This window comes from Gymnogyps californianus, chromosome 1, assembly GCF_018139145.2.
Source record: "Gymnogyps californianus isolate 813 chromosome 1, ASM1813914v2, whole genome shotgun sequence".
In the NCBI taxonomy this organism is placed as follows: Eukaryota; Metazoa; Chordata; class Aves; order Accipitriformes; family Cathartidae; genus Gymnogyps; species Gymnogyps californianus.
Genome location: NC_059471.1, coordinates 37997361 through 38007047, shown reverse-complemented (window position 1 = coordinate 38007047; position 9687 = coordinate 37997361). Strand labels below are relative to the sequence as shown.

General features: G+C 36.1%; 1 protein-coding gene across 2 annotated transcripts in view; it reads right to left on the bottom strand.

Moving 5' to 3' along the window:
- Positions 1-8613: 8613 nt before the first annotated feature.
- TDRD3 (tudor domain containing 3) overlaps positions 8614-9687 on the bottom strand; it is a 109684-nt gene continuing 108610 nt past the window's right edge. For both annotated transcript variants that reach the window (XM_050894777.1, XM_050894794.1), the window contains exon 14: positions 8614-8860. The gene's annotated coding sequence lies outside the window, so the exon portion shown is untranslated. The remainder of the gene's footprint in view (positions 8861-9687) is intronic.

Genomic DNA, 9687 nt, shown 5'->3' with positions numbered 1-9687 from the left:
TTTAAATATGCTAACAACTTTCATATTTGGTACATTCAAATAAGCAGCTGGAGGAACTGGACCAAAAAAGGCTCAATAAGTGTAGACTCTTAAAATTTATTCTCGCATAAATCCTCAGATGATGCTTTAATTCTGCAGTCCATGGGCAAATATAGAGGAAGAGACGTACTTAAAGTGATGTGGTAATCTAATAGAAAAATAAGGTATTTCGATCTTTCAGATTACTCTGTGACCAGCGCAGTCTATTCCAAATTTTATGAGATAAACAGATATATGTTACAGCTCTTGCTAGTAACTGCTAGCAATAAAACATACCCATTGAGAACAAGTCCTGGAGGAAAAGACCATTTATTTTTCATTAAATGAACACTTCAGGATATGCCTACCCTGATGATTTGTACCGTTCCAAGTTTCTTTGGAGGCAGTTTGGAGACCATGCCAGGAGCTCCCTGTTCCTCTGGTCCTGCTGCTGGGAATAGACACATTAGTCCAGCTTCTCTGTTGCCAAGTCGATGCTCGTCAGACTTTGTTAATCTTGTGCCCAAGGCTAGCCCTGCTGCAGACATTGTCCAAGACACTCATTTCTATTCCACATTGGAAACACACGTAGCTAGCACAGAGATTTTACTCTGACAGCATTAGACTACTTTGCTTCCGGGTCCTACCATATCACATAATGTATCGCTGTCAGCAGATGGCTTCCCTGCACTACTTAAATATGCTGTTTGGAATGCTTTGAAGATAAAAAAGTTGCTTCATCCTGGTAATATCAACAACATAATAAGCAACCTCTTCTTCCCCAGGCTCAGTTACTACTGTCTGAGTTTGTGTCAGGTGCGCTCAACTCTTCACCTGTCTTTATATTCAGGGTGGAGTTTAACAACCAGTCAGGTCAACACCTTGTCAAGGAACATCAGCAGGTTGACACAAAACTCCAATATCTGCTAGCAGAGCATGGTTTTGTTCTGTTGAGCGACAGACATCCGGCATACAAGGAGTATGAGTCAAACTATTTTAGAAACACATTAGAGCAAATTCACAGTAGCAGCATTAGAGCAGCCTTCCCATAGGCAGATTTATCAAGATAGAGCCAGGCTCTTCACAGTGGTGCCTGGCAGGAGGACAAAAGACAACAAGCACACATTGAAATAGGACAGGTTCAGACTGTATGTAAGGAAAGACTTTTTTCCCCATGAGGGCAGACAAACACTGGAGCAGGTTGCACAGAAAGGTTATGCATCTGCATCCCTGAACGTTTTCAAGACCTGACTGGATAAAGCCCTCAGCAATCTTAATTGATCTCATAGCTTACCCTGTCTTGAGTAGGAGGTTGGCCTAGAGATACACTTCCTGAGGTCCCTTGTAACCTGCACTGTCCTGTAATACTATACAGTCTTTTTCCCTGATCACTAGAAGAAAGGCATGTGAAACTACAAGTTTAAAGAATTCATCAATTCAATGAAGGCATATACAACTGAACAGAAATTACTGCACACAATATAAGCACGAAGGACCATGTGAGTCATAGAACCTCCTGTGACAGCATGCTACCACACTGCAAATGGTTATTGAACAGGATTCACAGAATCTTGTTCTTCCATGCCCTCGTTCAGCACGGTTTAGAAATTGCCTACAAATACCTCAAGGGTCAGATGAGAGCTCTTTAAAGTGAAGGTCAATGGTGACACAAGTACAAGCGTGTATAACTGAACACGTTTAGGCTGTAATTAGAAGATTTTTAGCCTTCTGAGATATTAAATTCTGGAACAATCTGGTAATAGGAGTAATTGGCAATAACAGAGCTAAGTGCTTTCAAGAGCTAAGGAACTTTATCAAAGGGATAAGTTAATCAATGTCCACAAAACATTAACAAAGTCCTCATATGCAGAGGACTCAGGAGATTCCTATTTGCTATGCTGAAGCAATATTCGAATAAAAGTCTACAGCCTATGCGATGGAAGTCAAAATTGCCTTAAAAATGTGATATTAAAATGTAAAGTAATATTGATAAGCAGTCTTTGATGAAAGGATCCGAGACAAAAGTACATAGTAGTATTACTCCTACCTAGTTAATCCTGAACCAGAATACTTTTGCCTGTTTTACAACAGATTTTTTGCCAGGAAAAAACAACATACCAAAACCAAACATCACTATTATTCTGCATTACACTGGCTTCGAACTGTAGGTGTTACTTTACCTAGGGAAAAGTCACAAAAATGACTAATGCAATGGTTAACTGTTTACAGATTGCAGGTCAGAAACGGCCCAACTGAACAGTGTGGTCCAGACAAACACTCTGGACACACATTTTATTGAGATACATGGATCACCCCACGGGCACTTGTTGCCCAAACAGAACATCATTGTACATAACAAAGAAACAGTGTGACTCATCATTCATGAATGCTTTCTCTACAGTAAGAGGTACAAAAATTACAGGAGCAGACAACAATTCTTTGGTCAAATGAGGACATAAATTCAGTTATACAGACTGGCTGGGCTTCAGCATATGACCCACAATTCCTCTGTAAGAGGCTACACGGCCTGGTCTCACTAAAAGAGTGGCCTCCATTAGTATCAAGGCAACAACAATACGTATCTATCATTATTTCTAACCACCAATGAAAAGAGAAAACAAATGATCTAGTGGCAGACTGTTTTTATTGGCCTACTAGAAAATAACAGCATCTCACCTACACCTCAGGTAAACAGTGTTAAAGGTCTTCTTAACATCCACATCAAAATAATCACATTACTGCAAAACAGACAAGTCAAACAAATCGTGCCGATATGGAGGACACATTCAAAGGATCTTAAATTTGAGATTCTTTCTATAAATACTGTGCATTCTACCCATCAGTGGCTGCATTTCAGGATGCTAAGTACTTTCCAGACGGCATACTTTATTTGGCAAAATTGTTTCCATATCATCATTAAAATAGTTATTTTTTCCACCTGTCTTGTCCTTGTTCAACTATGCACAACTGCAGTTTGCAACACATTAATGACACAGCATTCAACCTTAACAACTATTTAATCACAGTGTCCCAGCTTCTTCCATATTTTCCAAGTATAGAGCACAGCTTCTCATGTTAAGTTGGGAGGAACTCTTAAACCAGCGTCAGTACCTTAACCCCTCTATCAACTTTCATCTGAGACTCCCAACTGTTGTCTGGCTTCTTGCAAAGTGCTGTGAGAAAGCTAGAGTGCCAGAGACAACTAAAGCCAGGTTCCTCATGGGGTATAGAGACTGAATGAAGTGCTAGGGTAAGTTGTTTTCAAATACGACTACTCTGTATCAGAATTGTTCAGATCTTCAATATTTTGGAAAAAAAAGCCAGATTCCACAGCCACAGAATGCAAAGGTTCTCGGCTGATGTGCATGGCACGCTTTCACATTTCACAGCTCTTGCAACTTCTTGTTTCTTTCTAAAGATGTAGTAGGCATCAGCTTCTTGTTTTAAATTCGGTCACATTTTCAGTGTTTTATGTACAGGAATTTATTCTTTATTTTTCCTTCTGAAAATGAGAGTTCAAAGTTAAAGCAACTAAGAAAAATGGAGCAGCACATGCTGAATTCTATTGTCAGTTCTGCAGCTGTAGTACACTGAAACTTAGCTATAGCTCCTACTCCTGATTAATGTCAGCATGACAACTTTGCCATGTACAATGCTAAATCAAGTTTTGATACACATTTTAATCCAACAAATTGGAGTAAAACACACACTTAGTACCTGGCCATCAAGCGTATCTGTTATTGGGACGATTTGATCATAATACACCCAAAGAGACTGATAAGGCAAAAGCAGTGAAATGCCAGAGTAGATCACCTGTCTTATCCTACCAATTAAACTGGGATGAAATCTTTTATAATTAGCAGGGGGAATCAATTTTCACATTAAAAAAAATTTCAATTTTGAGGAAAGCTATTTCACTCATTCAAATAGCACATGGAACACTGACTTTGTATATGCTATTCTAGTCCCACAGTACAAAAAACACTGTTTCATTTGTGGCATGTCAAAATGATAGAGCATCCCTTATTTATTCTGCTTTTTAGTTTTATTATTATTGTAAACAAACCAAGTTCCTTTGCTAAATAGCTACAGAAGAATAATCGGCACAAAATAGATGGTTAATTGAGACTTAAATCTGTGCACAGTCATGTAAGATTACAGCTATTTTAGCAGAGGCATGGCCATTTATTAATGACTAACAAAATATACTTGGGGTTAAGACTATTTTGACTATAAAACAAATATTAAATATTATTTATGTTCTTGAACCTTTGCAGTTTAGAAATATATGGTATCAAATCAAAGCATTCAAGATCCCATGACATACTAAACTGTCTGAAAATGACATGAATCAATACTTACCAATGAATCCATTTTAAGATAGAAATAGATCAGTGAAGTTGCATGAAATATTACAAGGCACTATAATATGACTGCAAACATTTTCCTTAGAAGCAGCTGCAGAATTTTTTTTAGACCATCTATAGTGCTCTGTTGCTATTATACACCTAACCATTTGCCTTCCCACAGTTCCTATTTATTTGAACACACGTAAGATTTATTGTTAATATATACTAGATTCTGGTTTCATTCATATCAGCATAATTTCCAGAATATAATTATGTCCATCAACAGCCCATGTGTTTGTACAGAAACTATTTATGGCCTCTTAATCTTGTGGGAAAATTAAATATTGATGCAATTTCTATCTTTACTTTTTAAACTATTTGGAATCATTCTCAAAACCCCAAAACAAAATTGTAATTTAAAGCCAGAACAGGCCAACATAAGCAACTGATACGAAATGAATATTGGGGGGAAAAAAAAAGTCATGATGAGTCTTTACCATTGCTTTGAAGGAAACCACTAATACACAAAGCTTTTCATATGCATATCATGCTATGAGAAGGTCAGCGCCTACACGTTTGGAGTACCTTCCACAGTTTAGCTGCTCTCCTGCAATAGGTTGCTCTAAAACATTTCAGAAAGGGGAAAAAAAAAAAAAAAAAAAAAGAAGAGAACACTTCAATAGTTGTATAGCAAGTAGAAAGCTAAACTGAGCTAGCTAAATTGTGCAATTAGCCATTCTTGAGGCTTATATAGCTCTCAAGAAAGTTACAGGATTTTAGTGGAGTTGGATCAAGCCATGTGATGAAAGGACAGTTGAACTAGGATTCTTCTTCAAGAAAGCATCTATAGACAATCATTCCGAACGATATGTTCCTGTGTGTGCAAAAAAGCACTGGAGATTTTTCTGTATGAAGTCCCCTCCAACCATAATGCTAGAAAGGGACTGTCTACCCCACGCTGCCAGATTCTTTCAGCTACCTGGCTAACATTAGATGAAACTTCATTAGCTAGTTTGGCTGTTTGGGAGTTCTCTTCCAAATGTCTCTTCAGATGTATCTCAGGCTAAATCTTTATCTTCCATTAAGCTTTTATTCATTCTGTATCTAATGCCAAGTGCATCTCATCGATAAGACTTGTCCTTCCTGTGATATCAACCTTTTGCCACCCAATGGAAATATGTGTTGTTAATACTGCCTTGGAAAGCCATATTCCCAACAAGTTTCATCTGCATAAGGCTCAAGTCATTACAGAGAGATTCTGCAGAGACGATTCCAGCAGTGTGTCCTGGAAGACTGACCTTGACAAGGGATCCTCAGAATGCTTTGTGCAGTTGTTGCCAAAGACTTCATAAGAGAGTACAAAAGGAAAAACTCTATTTATATATATATAAAATATATGTGAATATCTATCAGAAGATGTTAGTCCAAGGAAGAATTTTAAATGAAAACATTGCAACTTCAATCAGATTTTGTTACAAAATTCTGAAAACATCTAAGATAAAACCAGAACATTTCCACTCTCTGTTTCAAAATGATTTTATATCTCAACAATATAAAGGGGGGGAGGAAATTAAAGTTTTATTCAATGATAGTATTACCAACTTGGCATATAACTTTTAGAGTAATTTAAGTCATAAATTCTAACTTTTTTTAAATTTCTTTTAGGTAAAAATGTTTATACAAGTCCATGGCAAGGAAAACATCTCATTAGAATTGCATTCCTAAATTCAAGACAGAAGTTCTCATAAGCTGTATCTATAACCCTAGTAAAGGAGGGCCACGGACCAGGGACCTACTGGTTCACAGGTCAAGAGGCACAGATTGGCTCATGTCCAGCTCGCAAAGAGCAAAGTTTCTTTGTGACAGGTTTGTGTTAGAAACAGCTGGTCAAGAACACTCCAAAATAGAGTCAGAAATCAAGCTAGTAAACAGAGTGGATGATCAGGATCCAGTGCTCCTTATCAGCCTTTTTTGTTTAACTACACAGATGTTGCCCCACAAAGTTCAGGAGCTTGCTTTTGCTGCTGCTTTTCACAAATTAGAAGTTAACTTTTACATCAGCTTTGATAACTGTTTCTGAACATAAAAGCTAAATAAATTCATGTTGTTCCTGTGTATGTAAACTTTACTACATTATGACTGGCAAATTATTATATTTGTGGTTTTGATGGATTATGCAAATCAAGAAAATAATTTATATACATACCTAGTTTACCATCATGTTGTTTCCAGATAGAGGAATCAGTGAGCATGAATATAAGAATTCTTGCTTTTCAGAAGAGGCTGACGCAAATAGTTTTTATCTACTCAATCACTGGTTCTTCAGATCCTAAACAGGCAGAGCTTTCAAAAAAAGTTATTTCAGTCAAAACCAAAACAGACAAGAATCATAAACACACAAAGACAACACGTCTTTTCAAGGAGACTCTCCAGCTGTTTGCTTACTCTGGCTTTCCAGTTCCTTAGCACCAGTGAAAAGACCAGTACATGGTCTTTACTATTTTACAAACAAAAACAACATTCTCAAATATGTTTCATTTGCCTACAGACAGCTGCACATACATGTGGTAATTTCAGAATGCCACAACCACTACAGAGGAATGCTGCATTGCACTTCTAGTCTTCAAATTTTTGTAAGTAGGCTTTATTTTTTACAGTTCACTAAATCAGACTGCAGTTTTCTGAATTTTATGATTTAGTTCACAGCAAGAATGAAAGCTCAAAAGAACATAAAAGTTATTTTAATTTCAGAAATTGCTTTGGTACACCGATTGTAGGGCTCATTTAACGCACAGTCTATTTGTAAAGAAAAATCAAAACTGCTTTTTAAAATGATGATGTGGCTGCATTGCTTTATGAAGCTGAATAGCTGCTATCAGTGGTCTTAGCGATAATTCTGGAAGTAAAGCATCCAACATCCAATGTATCAGATCTACAATTTATTTATTTGCTGGTACAATTTAGCAGAACTGACCAGGATGATTCATAGTATTTGGAAAATGGTTTCTAACTTAAATCTAACAAACTTCATAAAATTTGTTGTGTGTCAGTTGATAGTGATGAACTTAAACATTGTACAGCTCATGTTTTAAGCTTCCAAATTTCTTTAGAATTATTAGTGAGTTGCATTATAATTCTCAAGAAGCTGCTTAGGATCCATTAAGGCAGCAAAACATTTGGTTCTTTACTATTCTGCAAATATTTATGTGATTGGTAAGATCTGACTTCATTTGGACAGTAATCCACATTACGTACTGCAAATACATTCAATTACATCATCAATATAAAACTTCTTTTCATCCAAATAAACCAGGTTCTATCCAAACAGAGTTTTGTATGAGCACTCAGAGAGAAATTCAGTATAATTAATTGTAAAATTTATACCATCAATACATCTCTCAGGTAAAATTCTGTCTTTACAGAACTACCTCAAAACATATGGGCTATTTCAATCTTAATTAAATGATCAGAATAAAGCTTAGAAGGGATTTGCATGGTACATAGATCTCGAGTGCTTCTCAGCTAAAGAAATAGTGAAATCTCAACTATTTGTCATAATCACATAAGATTCAAAGATACAGCTTAAAATGAAAAGTAGTCTGACATCAGATTCTCTCAAGCATCAATGACAACTGAAAAAATTCTAATAATATGAAGCAATAAAAGCAGAGTTTAAAGCTACAAGAAAGTTAGAACTTACTATTCAACAGGTTGCACATGTGTGCATGTATACACATATTGACGATTAAAATACTCATATGCATCTTTTGGTATTTTTTTTTTTAAACTACTTCCCTGTACCTTCTAGAAATGTTTCTATTTCTGTAATATAAATAATCCTAAAAAGAAAATATTTACCTAAAATTATTTAGAAAATGACTATTGAAACTGATGATTTTTTTTCTCTCTTTCAACCTTTTAGTCACAGATCATGAAACACATATAAGCAAATTCGTAATTTGGCCTTCAGCAACTTTGGAAAATAAACACAGAGAACAGTCAAAACCTATTCAGAATTTCACTGTAGAATCATTAGCTGAAAATTTTTAACATTTCACTAATGCTAGCCTAAAATCTAAATTAAAGGCCCAATTCTGTCTGCTTTTCAGAAAATATAAGTTTTACTTTTACTTTACTGGAAACAATATTAGAACCAAAATCAATTCAAAATGAATAAAAATCATGATACATTAGTATTATGTTAACTAACAATGGAGGCTCAGTAAAAAGAATACAAGGCAAAGAATAGAATAGTGCACTGTGGTTTTATTGATGGCAGCAATGACAATTTGCCTCTTTCATATGTAAAAAGTATTCAGCTTCATATAACTAAGAACTTTAAAAAAGTCTCTTGTGGTGTCAGGTCCAAATTCCTTCTGCTCACACGAGCTTTCTTTGTTCCATCCTGTTGCTTGGAAAAAGCCAGAATTTCTTCTAGAAGTCTTCAGCAAGTTGGAGCTGCCAGTGAATTTCCCCCCACCCCGAGAAGGTTTCTAAATGAAAAAAATAAAATACAATAGATAAGCATAAAAACTCTCTGCTCTTTGTGTAACATACACTTTACTGTTATGTCATTTTATTGCTCCAAAAGAGTGGTTATCTGCTTTTCAGTACCTACAGAGATATAAGTCTTTAAAAGAATAAATCAGAAGGTTGCACTTCAATGCAATAAATATGATTGGTATAATACAAGGAAAGAACACTTTCTGGCAATGACTTCTCACAAAAATGCAGTTTCTCCATAGACTTCAATACAGATTTTATAGCAAGTGTGACAAGGTGTAGATTAATTCTGTCACGGAGCAAAGGAAGACCCAAGAAACAGATAATGACCAAGCACTCATAGGTTCACACTCTTCGGTTCTTTCAAGCTCCTCCAAAAGCTATGATCCTTCAAAACACTTCTGATTACTTGTTCCCCTTCTTTTTTGTACTATCATGACATTCTATACAGGAAGTGTAAGCTCAGGATGTATTTTTATTATTGTTAGATTCTAATTCCTATATCTTGATTCTCTAGGAGGAATATCTTCTTTTACAGACCCGTTAAAGCTAGTATTTGACTCCTAACCTAAACAACCTAGAGTGGGTTCAAGGGCTCACAATGCACTGCCCTGATAAAATTCGGAGTGTTCTCTATCTCACACTGCTGGATATTACTATATGATCATTTCTAGGTCAACTGCAACCACAGTTAGGTACTGACTACCCCATACTTCTGTTACTTCACCTTAATATGACTACTCTATCGCTCTGTCTTCATAATAAACACCAAGTCAAGACTTCCTGCAAGTCTGCAGCAATTGTTCTTAATACCCGA